At 35.5% G+C, this 23,212-nt stretch overlaps 1 long non-coding RNA gene across 1 annotated transcript in view; it reads left to right on the forward strand.

Annotated features, from left to right (window-relative positions):
* The window catches only part of LOC144429824 (uncharacterized), a 100,614-nt gene that overhangs the window by 5,450 nt on the left and 71,952 nt on the right, over positions 1–23,212 (forward strand). The gene's annotated exons all lie outside the window — the stretch shown is intronic.

A 23,212-nucleotide genomic window follows, 5' to 3' on the forward strand; every position in this document is an offset into this window, starting at 1 on the left:
ATATGTAATAAAGTTGCCTTGACTGAGGCTGCTGCTGTTGACCACCCAAATTTTTGACCAATGACCCTCAATGATTTCGCTCTCGATGTCTTTGTTGCAGTATATATTAAATAAGTTAAACGAAGTCACACTGTATTGATTAGAAAGATGATGCACTCCGAATAAATTTTTGGACCAATAATATTCATAACCACGGCGATTCATTGATTTGTTCAAAGCGGATTTCTTATATACATTTCCTCTCGTTAATCGGCACTACTTTGATAATGATTTGAACCACACTTTGTGATATCTCTCACCAATTCATGCTACGAATTGTTTTTTTTTGCAATACAGATAAAACTTTTGATATGTCAAGAGTATGTATTTCACCCAAATATTTACTTAACTCAATTCAGGATATACATATGAACTTTGAAAGCTTTTATGCCTTTATCACAAATTTTAATAAACTCGTGATGAATTAGCTTTAGTTGAACAAATGAGCAAACATATATATGCTTGATGTAAAATTAGCATCAGAAATGCAACAGAATTTTCCATGGCGTAACTATAGGTTTTATATCCGTGATTTTGATTTCGAAAGGCGTTAATTTCAGAGTGATTTTCATTTTCTGAATTATATTCTGCCGTTTTTTTGCGAAAACCCAAAACTTTACAACTGTAAAGTACACCTAGAAAATGTGCAGATATATAACAGTACATGGAAGAGAATTATAAACAAAGCTGTAGAAATCATGTAGTATCCCCGAAAACGTCATTTCCTATCCCGTCTGATATCTATATGGAATGACTTACATCTGACGATATAATTCTGAAAATCTTGCTGGAAGAAGGTTGTATAAACTGCATTATGTTGACATGCAGCCTATTTCTAACAGCGTACATTACTGTGGTTATAGATGTCCATAGCCATCCAACCTAGTTCATTTATGACAAATGTGGTTTGACACCAAAAGAGAATGTAGACTGGTCTCAGGCAAGTATTTATGAACGTATTTGATGTATGAAGTATACGTGCTAAACTAATGGAATACTTCAATAAATGAATATGAGAACACTTGCCCTTCGAAATGGGGTGCGGCAATTTTAGAAAACTCTTCAATACCCAATTGCAAATAAGATCAAATTATATTTAACTTTTCTTGATAGGTACCTTCTTCAGTCTGGTATCTGTCATCTAAATCTCCAGATGGAATGTTTTCGAGAGTAGTCAATTGTCAAGCTAAAAAAAATATTACAAATGACCTCCAAGTCATTTCGACCCGACGTACTGGTATCTAAGGTTGCACCACAATTTTCAGATAGGTTCAACGTTTCTTTTCTGCAAAAACTCTTTGTAATTCCGAGGATTTTTTTTGTTAAATATGTCATCCAAGAAAAGATCTTGGTCTGATGATTATTTGAGGTATGGCTTTTCCTGTTCAACTGAACGTGACTCCAATGCGAGAATGGCGTGAGAATTAACTGAAATCGAAGTAAAACTTTGAAATGTGGTTTTGAGTATTGTGCTGCCAGGGCAATCAGTCATGCACAAGATAACAGCTGCCATTATCATCTACTGCAACATAATATCTGAAATGGTATGCCACTTATTGTTGATCAATTCATACCAATATAAAATATGTGATATTTTAAAAAACAATGTCAATAAAAACATAGTTAATATCTTGCAGGGATTCGGTTGATCGGAGTGTATACGTCAACACCATATTCATCAGCAAAAGACCTTCATGACATTAGGAATGCTTTGATTGATTTGAACGTGACATCACGTCTGAATAATTCTCAATGCTCTGATGTTATTGTTGCTTCCGACATCTCAACAAAATAATGCAACGACACAAATATTACATTGTCTGACTTATAAATATCAACTTATTTTATTATTATAAAACAATGTAGCAAATAAATATTTAGACGTAGGATATAGTAGAATCTTTCATTTAGAATAGTAACTTTGCTTTCGACAGGCCTGGGAAGCGTTATTTTTACCTTTTGTATAATCTGATGCGATCGCCTAATTGTGGAAGTGGAAATAAGTTGAGAGCCAACAAACGAAAGTCGATAACTCGGGAGAGGTAAAAAAATTTGTCGCGATACCACAGGAACGCTAATTATTGCTTTACATATTATCAGTAATTCGCTATATCACGATGCGAAACATATTGAACATAACCGCTTTTGGGTCACCGATTTTAATGCTCGTTCGATATGTTTAGAATAGTCTACTTTCCATATTTCAAAGAATTTGATTCTATTCAATTTATGTTTACATAAAGTTTCCAAGTAATGAATTTTTAAGGAACACTGAGGGAAAAGTGTGCGAAATGAACTAGAAAGTGCTTTGCTATATTTAAACAGCAATGGTCAATGTCTAGATGAAGTATAGGGTATCATAGTAATCGGGGAAAAATGTTAAAAAATGAATAAATTTGATAAAGCTGCTCTGGCTGCTGCTGTTGACCATCTATGTTAGGGTCGTCAAACCCGTGGCCCGCGGGCCACATGTGGCCCGACGAAGGTTTCCGAGTGGCCCGCGTGGTATTATTCGAATCCCAATGTCTTTCACAAATCTGAGCCTTTATTGAAACCTCTAATAAAAAATGTCGTTCAAACGCACGAGAAGCACCACCTAGATATCGAAAGCTTCTTTTATGTCCATTTATGGTCGTTATTGTTAGTGAGACATGTTTAAATTTATTTTTATCTTCTGCCATGTATTTCAATCTGTTTTCCTGTATTTTTTCTGTGAAGCTAGAAGAGGCAGTTTTATGACCTCAATATTTGACAGCATTCACTTCTACGAGCAATTTTTTTCATGGATGAACAAGGAAAATCCCCCGTGAAACACTAATTTCTGACAGCCACGTGAAAAATTTGCTCCGCATTTCTACATCGTCCATTGCATCTATGATTGACAGACTTGTCGGATAAACGCAGTGCCATACTTCCCATAAATATTTATGTGTGGTTAAAACTTTTGACTTTACTGTATCTTCGTATTTTCGTTGTTCTTATAATTTAGGTGCTTTGTTTGTTTTTTCTTTGATCTGCTGTAGTCGGTGAAACTAGAATATAACTACCATGTCAAGTGGACCGCGCAATCATTCGTAAACTAAATGTGGTCCTTCGTCCAAAAAGGTTGGACAACCCTGATCTATGTTATGAGCTTATGTGTCTCAATGATTTATGTTACATAAGCTGAGTGAGGCCACACTTCAATGGTGAAAAAGATGATGCACCTCGAAACAAGTTTGAGACTAATCATATTCATAATTCATTTGATATTGGCCATGAAGGTTAATAACGGTACTGGGAGTACGAGCACAAATGTGGCAACAATACTTCATAATAGATTCCATCTTCAGATTGGTATCTTTCGTTCAAATCATCAAATGAAGTATTTTCGAAAGTTGTCAGGTGATAAAAATTATCACAAAATGACCTCGAAGGCAGTGCAAAATTTTAAGAATTAGTATTATTATGGGTGAGTTACTAATCGTCCTAAGCGTTAGGAATACGCTCGCCAACGCATCTCTAATTACTCTGTATGGGTTCGCAGGTTCGAGTCCCACGCGGGGATAGTTATGTGCGAGAGGATTGCTGGACTCCTCGCCACCGTAGGGTGATTCACGTAACCGCTGATCAGATACGCCTTCCTCCACCAGCAAGTCCATGGTACCGAAGACAAATAACTGACTAATCCCATACCCGACATGGAATGGTAACCGGGCGAGAGGCCGTGGTTCGCCATATGGTTCAAGCTTATTTTAAAATACAATGTTAAAACATTTCGCAGAGATTCAGTGGATCAACTTCTCAACGAAATAATGCAACGACGCAAATATTACATTATTTGACGGTTCTTAGGACTTATAATTATCTACTCATTTTATTATAGAACAATGAAGCAAATAAATATTCAGACATAGGCTATAATAGAATGTTTCTTTTAGAATAGTAACGTAGATTTCGGCAGGCCTGGAACGCATTGTTTTTAACTTTTGTATGGTCTTATGCGATCGCTTCATCGTGGAAGTGGGAATAAGTTGAAAGCCATCAAATGAAAGTTGAGAACTCGGACGAAGTAACAAAATTTGTCGCAATGCCGCAAGAACGCTTATTAATGCTTTACATATTATCAGTGATTCGTTATGTCACAATCCGAAACATATCTACCGTAAATACTTTTGGGTCACCGATTTTATTGTTCGTTTGATATACTTTGTTTAGAATACTTTACATATTTACTATCTATTTTGAAGGTAGGTTACCACGGAAAATTTATTTTCTAGAATTTGACTCTATTTAATTATCCAGGACTTTTGGTTTACGAAAGGTCGGCTAAGTTTTCAAGAAATGAGGGTTTTTTGAGGAACACTGAGGAAAAGTGTGCGAAATGAACTAGAAAGTGTCCTACTATAAGTAAACAGCAAAGTTCTAGGTTAAATATCGAGTCCTGTAAGAATCAGAAACAATTTGAAGAAATGGATTTATTTAAAAAACGTTCCCCTGCTGCTGCTGTTAACCATCGAAGTTTTAAGCCAATGTGACTCAACACTTCATTGGTGAGAAAAATGACGCATCCCGAAACAAGTTTGAGACCAGTCATATTTACAACTCTTGATATTGGTCATGAAGCTGAATAACAGTACTGGGAGCGCCAGCGCAAATGTTGTAACGATACTCCATACAGCGGCAATTAAGTGAATACTTCAAGTAAAGCTCTAATTTCCAATCATTGTTTTATTTGGTTTAAAAAAGGCTCTTCACCCTTTTGATTAAAATCTGAACCAGACCTTGTAATATCTTTCATCAAATTATGCGAGGAATTGTTTTTACGACCCATATATAAACATACAACTTTTAATGATATGTCAACAATATATTTTATATAAAAAGATGTCTGACATGAAACGTTACTAAACTTGAGATATATGAACATTGACAGCTTTTATCCCGAACGTTATTGACATCGTTATGAATTAATTTAGTCCGAAGAAATGAGTAAATTCATATGTTATGGTTAAAATAAAATTAGCTTCGGAAATGAAACAAAATTTTTCACGGCGTGATCGAGTTTTCCTTTAATTTATATCCGTGCCAATTGTATACCGTCATAATATCAAAAACTTGCTGCGCATGTTATCGTTGTTTTTGTTTGATTTTATGGGCATTACGCTTTTTTTATTCATACAAAGCATATTGAAATATCTAAAATAATATTCTTTCAGTTGTGATTTTGGAACCTAGTTTTGTAAAGTGGGACCTCGAAGCAATATATCTTGAGAAAACTCGAAAATATAATTGCAATTAATATTCGTGGTACGATTCAGCGGGTTCGTGCGAACACGTTATTGGAATGAACGCGTTCTTGTTTTAGACGTTAAACAAATGCAACACCGTAGTTAACGATTACGATTATATTTGGCGTTCCGTAGAACCTGTTGTTGGTGAGTCGATACAAGAGAAACCCCATTTTCAAATTTTTGAACCCAGCACTGACTAAGATTCAATGATATTTCAACTTCTTTTGAAGCAGTGGTCGGCAACCCCCGGGCCGCGGCCCATCGCCGTCCACGGAAAGGTTACTGCCGTTCCGCAGAGGGGTGATACAAAAACAGACAAGGCTGTAATAAAACCTCTAGAATCTAACCACAAACCCTACGACTAAAAAACAGTACCCAACAGTAAACCAAACAAAACCAAAACCAGGGGTATGCAAACTGCGGAACCAAAGGCGGCCCGCGAGCTAGTTTGTTGCGTCCCTTGAACGACCCGACATTCAATAAATAAAACAAAAATTAATCCCAAATTTATTATTGTCTCTAGCTCTCTACACGGATTTATGTGGTGACAAGTGCTGCTGCACGGCGCTTGTTATGTAACAAGTAGCGTCAGTTGTATGTCGTTCGAGTTAATTTTGATTTTAAAAATGTCTGGGAATCGGGAGCGACGAGGGTCGAGCTTTCCAAAGTGCTTGAACTGAAAAATATTTTCTTTCTTGCGCATTCCAAAACTAGTTTGCTCGATATGGCCAGTCAGCATCGCAGTTGTTAAGGGTTTCAATGTTAAACTCGTTACGAAACGAGTCGTCGAAAATTCGACCCCGAGACCCGGGACTGCACCACAGCTCATCTGTGCGACATTGCAAAACGTGTAATGTGCACGTTCGGAAGAACATATGGCCTTGAGCACTTCATCTAAAATGCATTACACTTAGACTAAATTTCGTACTCGCTTGTCAGATCATCCTATAGACGACAAGTTGCCATAAAAACATCATCTTTCACATTGATAATAAGTAAATAAAAACAATGTATTGTTGGATAATATATTTAAAAAAACGCCACATACACATCTCATTGGGACAGAATTTCAACACAGCAATAGAAGGTCAGCAATGCGAATGCGCCATAATTTGAAGTTTAATTAATGTAGCAATTGCTCGAAGGCGGAAATATTGCGGCACGCGCGCTACCGGAAATGTGTATATTTGGCCGCAAGAACATGAAGTTGAACATGAACATGACTTCATAAACCATTGCCATGCCAGTATGCCGCAATAATGCTGGGTCGGTTGTTTCCCCTCCGTCCGTATGCGAGTGTCTCTCATCAGTCCGAATAAGATCTCCACAACAAAATGATACAGGCATCGTTAACTTTTCCGGAATCTTATTAATGTGAGGCCTGATTTTCAATATTGATAACTACAAAAACGAAATATCGAAGTAGGCTGGATGTAAGAAACGCGTTACGTGTGTCAATGTCGACCATATCTCGAATATGGCAACAATGGCCATCAAATAAATACAGATATCGCATTAAATAGCATCACCATCGTTTTTAGTATATTGTCAACATAAATTTCCTAATGCGTATAATTTATTGCATAGGCTTAGTTCGTTTCTATAAAGGTGGTCCGCCAAAAGTTTGGTCAGGCTTTACCGGTCCGTCACTTGAAAAAGGTTGCCGACCACTGTTTTAAAGGATTTATTTCTCAGTGGTATTTTTCATCTAAATCTTCAGATGAAATATTTTCGGAGGTTGTTAATTGCCAAGTAATAAAAATTTTACAAACGATCCAATAGGTGCTGTGAAGTTTCATTTGACAAATTACTATTATTCGGGGTGAGTCACCGTGAAAATAAGATTGTTTAGTTTGAAGGACATTTAATCATCCAATTTCCGTGGCCGGAACATGCTTTTGCTTAGTTCCAGAAACAGATCAGAAGGAAATAATCAAATTTGTTTGCGAAATATTTGTCAAAATATCTGAACTATTTCAGTTGAACATTGATTTCAAAAATATTAAATCTACAAATTTGAAGTCTCCCTGTTCTTTAGACGATTATGCTGATTAATTGCTTATTTTTAAGGGCATACTTCGTTGAATTTTGACAGACTGACCCATTGTGCCCAGGGTCTGTCCGAATGTGCCCCACAAGTGGGGTACAGTGGAACACTTGACAGACTTTTTTCAAAGCATTTTGGTAGTAAGATGTGTGTCGCAAGGGAATTTCTTAGTCGCTGAATAAAAACTGCATTTACCCCACTGCATTAGTCAACTTGTCGTTATTCAGTGATAATGCATGTATTGATCCAAACTTTTCAACTAGTATTGCATTGTATTTTGCAAATTCGAGTCCGTATACAGTCACCAAATCAGTGGGCGCTTTGTCCATGATTCATGTTTTTTTGGAGAGAAATTATAACAGTTCGATGATTGAAATCTATCCATCTTGATTTTTCTCAAATACCGATTATAGAGTGCCTTTTATTTATTTTAAAAAATAGCACATTGCTCGCTTGTACGTATTGTGCTATAAAATCTAATCTATTACTTAATCGATTCCCCTACTAGTTTAGACCCGTATTATGGTGGCCACCTGTTATTACCCGTTGCATATTCATTTATATATAGGTGAGGTTTAGAACATCAATATTTTCTTAGATATTTGTACCAGTGTATGAACAATTGTTACATTGATGACAAAATAATTTTAATGACGACACTAGGGATGATAATCTGTAATATCTTTAGAATTTTGAACAAACATACTTATTCATACTAGACATAAACCAGGAGAAATTTTAGGCGTTTTTGGATATTAAGATGTGACGTTAAAACAAAGTAAGGCCGGATATATTCAAATAAGAGAAAATTGTTTGCGAAACATCTAACCTTCCATGGCCATATAATTCCGTTTGGTATCCATGTCTTTCAGTTGCGTTTCGTTCTTCATATATAGCAGAAGGAAATGAAAAGTTTTGACTTTCGGATTCCGGTTCTTCTTTGAACGACATTTTCTGTCCTTGAAGTCGTCTTTTTCTAAAGCTTCCGGGTTTTGAATGTATACCACCATCACGATTGGAGACCACACGGGTGGTTTGTTGTTGTATATATGTTATATATTCCATTTTAACATATTATAGTTATTAGACGTATTGATGTACAGCCTGATTCTAAACTGCTCTCTGTGGCCTAAAGCAGGGCTACTCAACTGGCGGACCACGGTCCGAATCCGGACCTTTAGAGTATTTTATTCGGACCGCACCTAATTCTTTATTTTTGATCATTAGCCCCACTTTTCCATTTATAAAATGAATTATAGTTTTGAATATATATGAAAAGAACTATAACAGTCCAGTGCTCACTATTAGCGCACTTTTTTGCGAAAAGTGAGAAGCACTTTCGCAACTTTTTTTAGGGACTTTAGCACTTTTTTCCGATTTTGAAAGGCAAAAATTCAAAGTTGACAATTAATTTCGCGCGAGTATTAAGTTGACAAATAAGTTGCCTACTAGTACTTTTGTAACCCAATTTTGCATTACATAATGATATTTGCTGGAATTCTAACCCATGTGGTGCATACATATGAGACAAAGCTTTCGCATTAACGGCAAAATTCTTGTTTATAATGTGATTATTATACAAGCACGTCGATTCCGCTTCTCCCGCAAAAACAGTTGGCGGCGTTATTGAAACCAGATACAACCCAGTGCGTTTCTTCAAACGAGAGTGGTCATGTGACTGTCAATGACACCGATGAATTGTGACCAAAGTACACGATTTTCTAGTGCCAGTTTGACGGGATTTGTTCCTTCCTTAGCGAATTTATTGAAGCCATTCAGAAAGTTCTGATACCCCATACGATTTTTGTAACGAATGTAAAACTAGGCCATTATTTTTTGAATTAGAAGAAACGTCCAGCAGCATCTCACAGATTTTCGAAATCACCAAATACATGGTCGTATTAACAGTCATTTTATTGTAACCACGAATGTCAAAAGCAATATTTGTGAGCATATAACTGGACGGAAATATTTTGCACCCCTGCAATTTGCAGAACAACGATACGCTAAAGTTGACTGATCGAATACACGGGAAGTATTCATTTATCATCTCACTGGCCAACATCGGGCGGAATTGTACGATCATGTTGTCTTCCCTAAATAACATCTGTGTATTAATTATGATATGTCCTTGTTGAATTTTCATTTATTTAAAATTAGAAATTGTTCGGGATGCCCATATAAGTGTATAATAATAATATTATAGTCCTATAGTGTAATCAGTAACCAACTTACCAAAAAGAAAGTCTAAGGAGCTTGAGGCGGTCAGCCACGGGTTTTCCAGCGTGGGTTTTACGGTAAAATTAAATACCGGTAAGTGCTTTAATCGTACAATTTACAACTCCGTAAGAGGTCTGTTACATTCCAGAGTTTCGTGTAGCTCGCCTCCCTCTGTAATCGCTTGGTGAAGATTTGGTATGCCTATTTCAAGGATATACTTACTAATCTTCGACCATTATTTAATTCGCAATCAGTTGTATCCACGTAGCGAATTTTTCTCATAAATGAGGTATTTCCGGAGAGAAACAAATGTGAGAAATGTTAGAAATAAAACGAAAATTAATTTCGAGAGAAAAGGAAAACTCGCGAGTATCAATGGTGTTATAATCGTTTATATGCACAAAAACATCGATTGAATGTGCATGAAATGTGTGAAACTATTATTCGTGGTAGTCAATGTTAATCTTTTTGTTGTCATTTTATGAGTATTTACCTACACGTGATTAGAGATGGGCAAAATCGGATTTTTGAATAGAATAATTTGAATATTTAGTTTTATTTAATAGAAACTCACTAAAGACCGATAACTCGGTAACAAGGCGGAGTTTTTACTTCCTAATTTTGTCACAATCGTGGATTATTTTTTGTCACCGCGACCGTTTCAGCGGCAGACATCCTAATTATTGTTGCACTATTTTTTAAAGCACCTTTTACACAAGTAATAATTCTCACGCAGCGGCGGACATCAAATTTATTTTTATATTTCAAGCCAAACTATGAGTTCACATGGGCGAAAATGTTAAAGAATCTATTAGGTAGTGAATTCATAAACCTTTTAATTTTATTTTGATCTCATCATCTGGTTTGATAACAGTTTGTAAATTACGGCCCTAGTTTTTAGCGAACAATATTATCATTACTGACCATGTGATGAAAATATTTATAAAGATAACAATAGCTGACTTTTTATGATTTTAATTTCTATCGTTTCTGTGTTATTTTCGTATTAAATAATGAATAAAACTCTTTGCAACATCGTTATTGCGTGAATACTCAGTGTTGCTTTGAATTAAATATACTGATAAAATAAATCGACAATGATAGCAATTCTACATGGTCAGAATGATATTCCCGCCTGAAATCTCTGGAAATTTCCATAGAATACATTATTTACCTGTCTTACTTTATCTGGTTTGACGTTTCTAAACGTAAAAACACCTTTGAAGCGCTTGAATTGAACAGATATGATAGGCGCAGAAAAAAAAATACACCACAACTGAAAGATTTCTCATTTTTATCGTTTCCGTATGTTAGCGACAGTCGTAGCACTCGTAGGTGAATTCTTTTTCGTAACTCTTACTTCGAAATTGATGTTAATAAATTTGATCTTGCGTTTTAATGCTCCGTGATTTGAATTAATGAAAATGATTGTGTGTGGAGTTTCAAGAGAAGGTCTTAAATTAGCGTATAACAGTTCTTTTATGATTATTATTGAATTGCAATCAACAATAACACATTCTTATTTTCCGCGGATTTGACAGTCGCTGTTGCTGGTTTTCAAATGTCGAAGAATAAATATTTTTCTATGATATAAATTTTAGATACGTTCATTCGATACTGCTACGGTTGGCAATTCTTTATCAATATTACAATTATCAAAGAGATGAACATAAGTATCACCGCCGATTAAAAAAAGATAGCATATCCTAAAGACGATTAAAAGCCGGGCCTGTTCATTGTGATTTTGCTGATCTGCAGAATATTATCTTTTATCGCGAAAATGTGATATGCTAAACGTAAAACGACTCTGTTGCTATTAAGTGAAAGGTAGAAATTTCGCATCAAAAAAGTTTCCAAGCGGCGGTTACGGAGGGAGGTATAGTAGGTCAACCTGTGTCCAAAAACGGGGGAGGACTTTCAAAGTAATCTTTTGTAATATTTCGGAGCAAAAAATATCTTCAGACGGAAAGTAAGTCAACCTATCGCTCAAAATAGCGGAATGGCGACTTTCATAGTGAACTTGAGTGATCTTTCAAAGAAAAAATAGGATGGATAAACATGACGTCAATCCATCTCTTAAGGGGAGAGGAAAGACTAATTACAAGCATATTCTTTCGGACTAGGGAGTGTGTTATACTAAAGCGATATAGGTCACCGGGGATATTATTTAGCACGTGCTTTGTACAAATGACCACCCTCTCTGGCTATGGCCGGTAGTAACTAATATCGATTGCTGTGTGTATTAATCGCTGTCGTTGGATGGAAGGAGTAACAAAAATGTGCGCGGCATTGCTGTTCACGGGAAGGAGTACCTTTCGGAACTGTCACGGTTGGTTGATTGTACGAAAGTTTCGTTTTTTTTTTTCATAAATGAGATAGCTATTTCTGGCGAAAAACAAATGTGAGAAATAAAACGATAAAAATAGTGAAAATTAATTTCAAGAAAAAAGTAAAACTCGCAGGTATCAATGTTACAATCGTTTATATGCACAAATCATCGATTAAATGTGCATAAAATGAATGAAAATATTACTCGTGGTACTTCAATGTTAATCTTTTTTTTGTCATTCTCTAAGTATTTATTTACCTACGCGTGACTAGAGACGGGCAAAATCGGATTTTTTCTAATAGAATAATTTAAATATTTATTTTTATTTAATAGAAACTTGTTAAAGACTGAAAACTCGGAAACCAGGCGGAGTTTTTACTTCCTCGCGCATTATTTTTTGTCACCGCGACCGTTTCAGCGGCCGCCATCCTAATTATTGTTGCACTATATTTTAAAGCACTTTTTCCACAAGTAATAATTCTCACGCAGCGGCGCACATCGATTTTTTTTTAAATTTCAAGCAGAACTATGAGTTTACATCGGCGAAGATGTCAAAGACACTTTAAGTAGTGAATTCATAAACATTTTAATTTTATTTTGATCTCATAATCTGGTTCGATAACAATTTGTAAATTACGGTCCTAGTTTTTAGCGAACAATATTATCATTACTGACCCCGTGATGAAACTATTTATAAAGCTAACAAGAGCTGTCTTTTTATGATTTTAATTTCTATCGTTTCTGTGTTCTTTTTGTATTAAATAATGAATAAAACACTTTGCAAAATCGTCATTGCGTGGGTACTCAGTGTTGCTTTGAATTAAATATACTGATTAAATAAGTCGGCAATAATAGCATTTCTACATGGTCAAAATAATATTTCCGCCTAAAATATTTGGAAATTTCCATAGAATACATTATTTACCTGTCTTACTTTATTTGGTTTGACGTTTCTAAACGTAAAAAAATGGCTTTGAGGCGCTTGAATTGAACAAATGTGATGGGCGCAGAAAGAAAAAACACCAACACTGAAAGATTTCTCATGTTTATCGTTTCCGTCTGTTAGCGACAGTCGTAGGTGACAGTCGTAACTCTTACTTCGAAATTAATGTTAATAAATTTGATCTTGCGTTTTCATGCGCCGTGATTTGAATTAATGAAAAAAAAATTGTGTAGTGCATAGTGAGAAGGCCTTAAATTAGCGTATAACAGTCCTTTTATGACTATTATTGAATTGTAAAGTAGGTCAACCTATCGCTCAAAATAGCGGGATGTCGACTTTCATAGTGAATTTGTGTGATCTTCCAAAGAAAAAATTGGATGAAGAAACATGATGTCAATCCATATCGGTGACCGGGGATGTTATTTAGCACATGCTTTGTACAAATGACCACCTCTCCGGCTATGGCCGGTAGTAACTAATATCGATTGCTGTGTGTATTAATAGCTGTCTGTTGGATGGAAGGAGTAACAAAAATGTGTGAGGCATTGCTGTTCACGGAAAGGAGTACTGTTCGCAACTGACACGGTTGGTTTGATTGCACAAAGTTTTGTTCGCGACAGGTGTGCTTAGCAAGTGTCCTTTGTTACCGATCAATTCGCTTGTTTTAAACAAGGGTTTAAACGAGAAACTCGGTTAATAGAAAGGCACCTCTTTGATTCGTAATATTAACCAAAAAACCGCTTTTTCGAGTATCTACGCTGTTTAAAAAGAATTTAAACAGAAACTAGGGCACCTCACTTGCTAAAATCGGCAAAAGCACTTTCGCACTTTTTTTTCAACTGCGAAGTAGAGATGTACCGATGTATCGGTATCGGGTATCGGTATCGGCATTATCGGCCATTTTTTCGGTATCGGCCATGTATCGGTATCGGTTAGATTAAGGCCGATATTTCCGATATATTTACCTTTTTGATATGGACCAGAATGTTTTAAAAGATAAGTTGGAATACTACTTTTTAATTTATTTTTTGTCTGGAGAGATCGTGAGCTATGAGCCATACATGCCCCCAATCCCGCGAGAGAATAGGATTCACGTATATTTAGCTATTTATCAGCCAAATTAGCTCAACTAATTTGGCTATTTTTGCTGTCAAATTTTTATATTAACATTTTTAATATTACATAGTAATTATGAAGAAATATATCAACACGGCACATAACAAAAAGCAATTGGGCGCCGAGTTCTAAATCATACAGTGGAATTGGGGTCCTTATTAACGGCATAGGCTTGCACGTAATTTACGGATTTACGGAATTACGGAATTATTTCGAGTTACGGAAGCGAAGTTACGAATTACGTAAAGTCGTAATTATTGGTCGAGCGCTTTCGCGATTGAAACGAGCTCTCTTCAGAGCAGTCAATTCCGTCGATTGTAAAAAATTAAAGTTTAAGTAAAAGAAGTTAGAGTTCCGGTATTCGCAGCCGTTTTTCTCTCTCTTGTTAGGCAGATGGGGAAGGGATAACGCGTCATTTACTAACCTATTATCAACTTATCTAGGATGGCCAATGTACATATTAACCGTAGATAAGGAATAAAATTGTGTTGAGACCGATGGACGTCAACACACCTGGTTTCAACTTCTTCGGGTGAAATGACTAAAGAATGTAGGAGATCAACTTATAAAACATGGTCTATTTGTAAATGCCGTGATAATTAATGTCGCGCTTATCAAGCAGCAATATAAAGACGGAAGAGAAATTGCGTAATGAACCAACGCAACTTAGTCTTTTCGGCATCGGTAAAGCGATTGAGACGGCAGAGAAACAACAATACGACGGGATTTCCCGTGTTTATTCTGCGCGAGATCCATTTTATATTACAAAATCTTGATGTTCTGTTACCGATTTTATCGTTATATATCTGTCCGGACTTGGCATTGCTCAATATGTTTTTCACAATGCCTCGCAATATGCTGGCCAAATATGATTACCTGTCTTTACCAAATGCGGCAACTTATTTTGATTTATCTTCGACTCGAATACCACCGGCACTCGACCAAACTTGTGTCAATCTTGGCAAATAGGATTGTCGACTTGAGTTAGAAAAATAAATTAATAATTTCATGAGTGCAAAATAAATGTCACAAAATGCATTGTTTTGCGATAAAACTTTGTATTTTCGGAGAAGGCATGTCATATAAGTACGGTATTTTAAATAATGCGCAAAAAATTAATATTTGATCTAAATTTATCGCAAATAATGTTATAACTTTTAGGCCGCTAAATGATTTAATGTAAAATGAAGCATGGAATTCGGAATTTGGTCAATAAGTCGGCATCAATAATTATTATAAAATGCTAACTAAGTAGTAAAGTCGGATATTGTAAAAAACGGTGAAATAACGAGTCTTTGTCGCGAGGCAAGCGAAAGTATAATCAAACGAGAGAATACGCTTGTAGTTGATTAATAAATTAGCAACCCGGACTTTTTATTTAATACGAAAGTCGTATTAATACGTTAATACGATTTAAAAAAGTGAACTATCGTTTCTTAAATATATTACCAGTGTTGGTAATGATAAAATTGATCGCATAAAATTTGGTGATAAAGTGGATAAAAAAAAAATCAAAGCTAATACAAAAGATAAAAATCAGAATAAAATTATTTTGAATTCACTCCTTGATATTTGTCTTTAACATCTGTCGCCGTCGTGTAGTACTGCCGGGAATATGGAAACCAAACTTCGATGTCCCATTCGGAATAGAAGTGGATTAAATTGGTTGTTATGATAGGTTTAAATGTGTGAAAAAAATATCGCAATTACGGGGTCATTACGTAATCGATTTGGCCGTAATTACGGAATTGATTTTTGTCAATTACGTGCAAGCCTATAACGGCACATGGACTTTTGGCACGGGTATAAATTCTAACTGTTTGTCGTCAAGTACGAGTGTCATTTAGTCCGACGACATCGATAAACTAAATTCGGACACAATTATCCCTCTACGCAGATTATTAATTTTGTTTGACTACACAATTTCTTTATAGATAAATATTTGAAAAATGCTTTTAATTTGAACGTAGGACGGCGGCTCTAGAATGTGTGGGTGATATCCGATATTCTTTTAAACACGAATAACGATATTCGAAGGTCGCGATATAAACATTAAATTCAAATTGGACATCCCGGCTTATGAGTTTCAATTGAACACCGAGATTACTAGTGTTACTGTACAATGTATCTTAATCAGTTAAAGCATATGGATACCAAACATTAATTTCATATTATGTGACATATATATATATATCTATTTTTTCGATCTGAAATAATGTGTACTGTGAACAACGCTCAAAGACCATTGTTTTAACCCGTCTGCCCTACACGGCACACCTAATTAAGTAATATTTACATAGTATCGGTATCGGAATATCGGTAATATCGGCCTTTTCGTAGTATCGGCGTATCGGTATCGGTATCCACTTTTTAGCTGGTATCGGATCGGTATCGGTATCGGCGACAAAAGTGGTATCGGTACAACTCTACTGCGAAGCACTTTCGCACTCATAATTTCCTTAGAGTTAACACTGTATAACGGTTCCATTACATTTGAACCCACGTACATTTGAACCCATGACAATTGCACTTGTATGCTATTGCACCTATGGAATTTTTTTTGTTTCACGGATAGTTAAACCCATACTAACCCTAACCCATGGGTTTTAGCACCCGCATATAGATTGAACCCGTGGATATACGCATGGGTTCAAATGTACATGGGTTCAAATGTACGGTCACCCCGTATAACACCATATTAAGCAATTTTGATTAGGTAATAATCATTGGCCGGCCGAGAAAGTGTGTGTTTAAGGATGCCGATATATAAATTCTGTGAGGACCGGACCCAAATAGTTTTGAATTTTTGTATGTGGATCTTCGGTGAAAATAGTTGAGTAGCTCTGTCCTAAAGTACCACTGAGGTCACTGATGACACACTTTTTTATACAACCACGAATTTCCCTATAATTTGCATTTACGTGGTTTTTAAATTATAGGTGAATTTCAATAAGCAAAATATATAAAGTTAAAACATATTTTATCTAATAAAACAATATTCTTTTCTTTTATTCGCGAACTTTTTAAAGTTATTTGCTATTATACTGTATATATACTACGTTGTCGAGTTTAAGGAAATGTTAGGTATAGTCAAAACATAAGGTGATTATTAGTCACTACCCAGCTACATTCAAAAGGCGGTAGACATAAACGGTAAAGTGTTGAAGGTACCGACTAGGTATTTTTCATATGTTAGTACTCTAGATATAAACTCTGCATAAGTTACAATTTAATTAGTATATATGTATATGTCAAAACATATTTAAACTTCACCTGCTGTGTACCAGTATATCATAATCCTAATTGTCCAATAAAACACATAAAGACACATTTATTTGAAAAGGTATGGTTTTTAATAGACTAATACTCAAAAATCTGAATTCGGGTAAATTGAAAATGGTTCGAAAATAAAAATCAAATTCCGATTCCGAATCGGACAATAAAATTATTTGTAATAAGCATTAAGGTGGACGAAATAATTTAAATAACAAATTCACTCGAACAATGTGTATTTGTCAGCAGAACCTTCTATCTCTAACTTAAAATCATTTATAAACCAATATGTTTGTTATGTTTATTCACAATATTCTTTCAAGATAAACTCAATCTACGCCCTGACCTGGAATACCTTGTGCGACTTATAAATTCGTACCTGTTCTCACTTCCTTATGCACATTAAAATAATTTCTTTGGATTATCTTATAATTTTAATGAATTTCTGCACCAACAAACGTTTCATTTCGACATTCTGGCACGGCTTATTTTATATTTACTTAAGACTCGCAGCAATTCTTAAATCGCTCGATTTCTACCTTTTTATATGGTTTCGACCTCGCAACCAAATGGCTTTACATTCCATAACTCAAACCTATAGACAGTGTTTTGATATGTAAGGCCGATGAAAATTCTTTTTTCAAAACTCCAAGCAATTGCAGGATTCTTACTTGGTTAGTCATAATAATTTGTCTATGACATGAAAGGTAGGGTGATCACGAGCAAAGGTAAAATAGATTTAGCATGGTTTAGGTTATTTATGCATCAAAACTTGTATACTCCACGCTTGGTAGATATGTAGTAAAAAGATATCACCTATAGGGAAGTTGAGACGTGGGTTCCTTCGTGTTGTCATCAAATTGTTACAGGCCAATATTTGAGTTTACTTTTCGGTCGTTGCTAATATACATAAACTGACAACACAGTTGCTGATGCAACATCGGCACAGTTTTGAAGACAATAAGTTACAGTAGGGAATACAGAATTACCGTAAGCACAATTACCTAATCAAGGTAGCCGCTGACAGGTAGACCGAATGGTCAATTTTGCCGTTATCCTGTCCATTCTGGGCCAAGTCATGAATATGTATATATATATTTTCAATTTTGATCTAACGTTGTTGTACCCGTTTGTCTGCATGGATGGCTAATAAAAAACGATTTGATTGATTGATTTATTGAATTATTCGTGATTATGATTATTTTAAGTTAAAGTTTTTATTTGTGATAATTTTGATACTTTACGAAATCATATAGCACGGATAATATTTTTTTAAGATGCAAAGAAATTTTAAAATAACGTAACACACGCATTTGATAGCAGGTTTTGTGGTATTAACCATGATAACAAGTAACCTATTTTAAAAGATTCAAATCCGGTTTATTAAGACAATTCAGGAAAATGTAAAATGCAATTTTGCTCTAACGTCGTTGTGCCCGTTTGCCTGCATGGATGGCTAATAAAAAACGATTTGATTGATTGATTGAATTATTCGTGATTATGATTATTTTAAGTTAACGTTTTTATTTGTGATAATTTTGATACTTTACGAAATCATATAGCACGGATAATATTTTTTTAAGATGCAAAGAAATTTCAAAATAACGTAACACACGCAGGTTTTGTGGTATTGACCATGATAACAAGTAACCTATTTTAAAAGTTTCAAATCCGGTTTACTAAGACAATTCAGGAAAATGTAAAATGTCATAAAGGGGCTAGATCCTCAGCTCTAGCTCCTCAAAGGCGGCAACACGGCTTTCGCCACCAACCCAATCAATGTATGTCACCGGAACATTTGTATATATATATATGACTTACCATATTCATTGTCGACGGTGTTGGTAATCGAGCAGTAGACTGCGTTTGAGTGGAGTTGTAGCCCATTATACGTTTATCAAAGAAAAATATCACTGGGCAACTGTATTTCACTAAGTAGCCTATGTGTTTCAGATTATAAAGAAATGTTGTCTTTCAATCGTGGGTTTACATTATCAAAATAGTGTATTTATCAATCAAAATCATATATTAAAATTAAATGCATATATCCATTTAGAGGCGGTATTGTTTATATAAACAAAACCAGCTACCCAAACTAGTAAATATCTGACATGTGGGATAATATGAGTTGAACCCTTTGTACAATGCTATTAGACGTACGGTCATTTACATATAACAGTTTGAAGAATTTGGGAAAAGGGAAGACAAAGAAATATTTTACATGCATACTTGATTATAATTTGACGCCACGATTTAAATCAGATGCTAACCACAAGTGTTTATGTGTTATACGGCTATGATAAATTTAGCTTTCAATAACGCACCCAGAATAATAGTAGATTTTCAAATCGTATATATTGCACACCGTCTTCGAGGTTATATTTATGATTTTATCATTGGCACGTTATGAATACACCTCACCTGATGATTGAAATGAAAGAAACCAGTTATCTATCCAAAGTGGTGTGCTCTGTTGCAAATAAGCTATGAATAAACACCCAGGCAAATCTATCAATATTGCGCTGGGTAGGAAATGAGGCTTTTCCCATTTTCGATATCTGTCTTATTTATTCGGATATATTTGTACATGTATCATGTGTATGGTGTTAGTTTATTTTAATTTTTTTACAAATCAAAATAGACGAATAGAATTAAATAGCAATTTGAAAAGACTTTTCCAATGGTTCTGGAAAAATTCGAGATGAATACAATTCAGCAGCACCAAAGTGGTACTCTGTCCACCATTTCATATAAAACTTGTTTTCGCATCTGGTTGGTACGCTTGCATAGAAAATCGTTTGCAAATTGTCATTTGCTAACGGGCCAGTTGCTTTGAAATTTTCAGTGGTTAAAGATTCTATTTTTGCTAGAAGGCCATTACTTTTATTTGTTTCTTAGTTTTCTCTGAGATCTGATATTTCATCCAAATTGCGCTGTATAATTTTAATTACGGGAACACGGTTTTATGACATCGGGACAACTGGTACAGTTAGTCTAATGTGAAAGATTTCATACCCGTACTATGCCATTTTGGATTTCATGTCCATATATATTTGGGCATCGCTCTCTCGTTCTTGGGTGGCAACTGACTCTGATGACCTCCAAAGGTTGTATCGTTGCCTCCCAGTCATGTACCGAAAACATTTGTTTATTTGTTATGTATAAATGTATGTATGTATATATTGTTTTCTTGGTTTGACAAAATGAAATAAACTCTCTCTCTCTCTCTTTCCTGTTGATAGTGTAATGGCCGCATTGGGACAGATGACGTGACACCGCTGTGGGTTATATTTATATAAATGAAAAAAAAAAACTATATATATGGTTTGAATTCAAATAGTTTGTTTACTTTGGAATAACAATCAGTCACTTTTATTTGATGACTAAAAGACGTTGCACTTTTGTAACTGGCATTTAGTACATTCAGGAACCCATTGCTTTAAACTTTTTAAGATCCCTTTGTATTCGATCCGTTCTTGATTGACTGTCGAGGCTGAAAATGCTATTAACGCTGATGTTGGGACCAATTGAATTAATTTGAATGCGAGATACTGAGTCCGCGACAGTATTAGGTGAGGCCTTCAAATGACCAATGTCATCAGTATACTCGGAATTTACGGTAACTTCTAGAAACAAATCTTTTGGTTGAAATTTTTTATGGATCTAACAAGAGCATCGTTCTCTATGTTACAAGTTGAAATTTCCGCTGTTTTAGCGGTGTGCTAAAATGAATTATTGCAGTGTACGCTGCTAAAAGCTCAATATCAAATGTTGAGTTTGTTCATCTCTTTCGACTGTGTGCTAAAATGACTTATGCCGTGTACGCTGCTAAAAGCTCAAGATCAAATGCGAAGTAGTTGCTTGTCCTATATTGAATGATTTTGAAAAGAGGTGACCAGTATGGTTTGAATCGACAAGCATTATTCCAGATGCTAGTTCTGAATTAATCCTTTGGAACGACTGACGCGTGTTCTTGCTCTGACAAAATAATAGGGTTACTAGTTTAAAAATCCCTAAGAGCAGATGAAAGCAGCCTTGATGATATGCTTTCGAAAGGTCGCATTTGCCAAAATATTGTCAACCATGAAATTTATTATAATAGTGAAGTTTACGACGTCGTAGCAACTCAGCATAGCAGTAAAGCAGTTTTCCAATTCTAGTCGATTCCGCGGAGAATCGATTCTGTAATCGAATCCAGACTCGATTCCACCATCCCTAGTGAGGAATTGATTATCTGTCTGTAATCGTATGATTTTATGGAGCTCTATAGTCAACGCAAATTCCCACCTCATCGCTAACCTTTTTGGTACAATCTATGGGAGACGAATAAGAGGAAGCGGAAGGAACTGTTTCTCAAAATTTTTATAAGTTTTCAAGTTGGTCCCTGACTTTTTGACGTAAATAGAGCGGGAAAGGTGTAGCTTTAGAATGCACTGGTTGCCCCGTTGTAATATTACGGTGGATCGTGTTATGTTTTGCTCTAACATCTGTCAAGGAGAAACATGAAGTTGAAAGAAATGAATGAAGTTTGCTATTGATTTATTGTTCTGACAGAGAATTCCATACCAAATATGGGGGTATTAGAGTTTGGGCTGAAGAGGCGTGAGTTGCGTAAGTCGACCAAAAGATCGTGTTCTGGCAAAAAAATCAGCTCTTAATGTTGGTTGCGTAACACGTGCTATTTAGAAAATGGAAAAATTTGTGATAGTTTCATATATTGAAAGAGTCAGAACTTGTTGACCCTACCATGTTATTGGTGTATCGTTGGTCGAGAACGTTACAACTTTCAAATGTGGGGGATCAAAGAAACTGTTGCTCTTGTATCAAAAGGAAATTTTCGACCGCCTTTTCTATCAAATAGCTAGAGAACGTTTGTGTTTGAAGAACTGGAATCAAATTTACGAACTGAATTTATATGTCGCTGTGATGGTCTTTACTACGCCCTAGGCAGAAAAAATAACCTCGTTTGCAAAAGGTAACGGGCTGGACGCAGTCGCGTGCTGAATTCCCATAACGCTGATAGTACCAGCAGGACGTTGTAGCATTGGATAAAGATTGATGCTTGGAGTGATTGACTTTGTTATTACTGCCACCTCCATAGGAGAATTAATGAGTTTGTGCATTGGGCGACGACGGATTAATAAAATTCATGCGCTGTCCGTTTCTGTTACGTACAGCATGCTGGGTCAAAGCATTAGAACCGACAGAAGTAGGGGGCGTCTTTGCAAGCAAATGTGTCGAATTTTGTTTTATACATTCAATTTCTTTTCGAAGATAACTTTGACATGATTGAGATAACTTTGACATTGAAAGAATGAATATTGTTTTCAATACAACAGTTAGGGTTTGACATATTGTTGTGATTAAGAATACTACTGTGAAGGTCTTCTGGCGAAATTACTAGCAGCACTAATAACCCATTTAACGACGGTATTAAACTGTATATAACCCCTATTCCAAATAGGGTGCAAAAGTACTAGATAGAAAGATTTGATGGTAAATATGGGGAGTATTCCAAACACTGCACGGTATATCGAACGAACACTGAAATTGGTGAATATTCAATATAGTATGCGTCTGAATATTCATTCGTATCGTTAATAGGTACGATATAGGCCAAACAATCTAATTTTGGGCCGTGGCTTTATTTTGTTGAGATATCGGTTTCAACAGCAACATCTGAGCATTGAGAAATACCTAGAGGCATGGGCGGATTAAGCCTCTTTAGTTCCCTAAGCACTGAAGACTTTGGTGCCCCCTCATGTGTAATTTAATTACAAAAACAATAAACCACATAAGTGTATTATCCATTGAAAATAATCAAAACCAACAGTAAATAAAACAACTTTTACAAACATTTTTAGGTTTTTTAACTGTTATATATAGCCGATATATATATCGGCCGTTTACTGCAGATATTATAAATATGCAAACACGCAATATCGGAACAATATATCGGTCGAACTCTAATC

Source organism: Styela clava, chromosome 11 (assembly GCF_964204865.1).
Source record: "Styela clava chromosome 11, kaStyClav1.hap1.2, whole genome shotgun sequence".
NCBI classification, from domain to species: Eukaryota; Metazoa; Chordata; class Ascidiacea; order Stolidobranchia; family Styelidae; genus Styela; species Styela clava.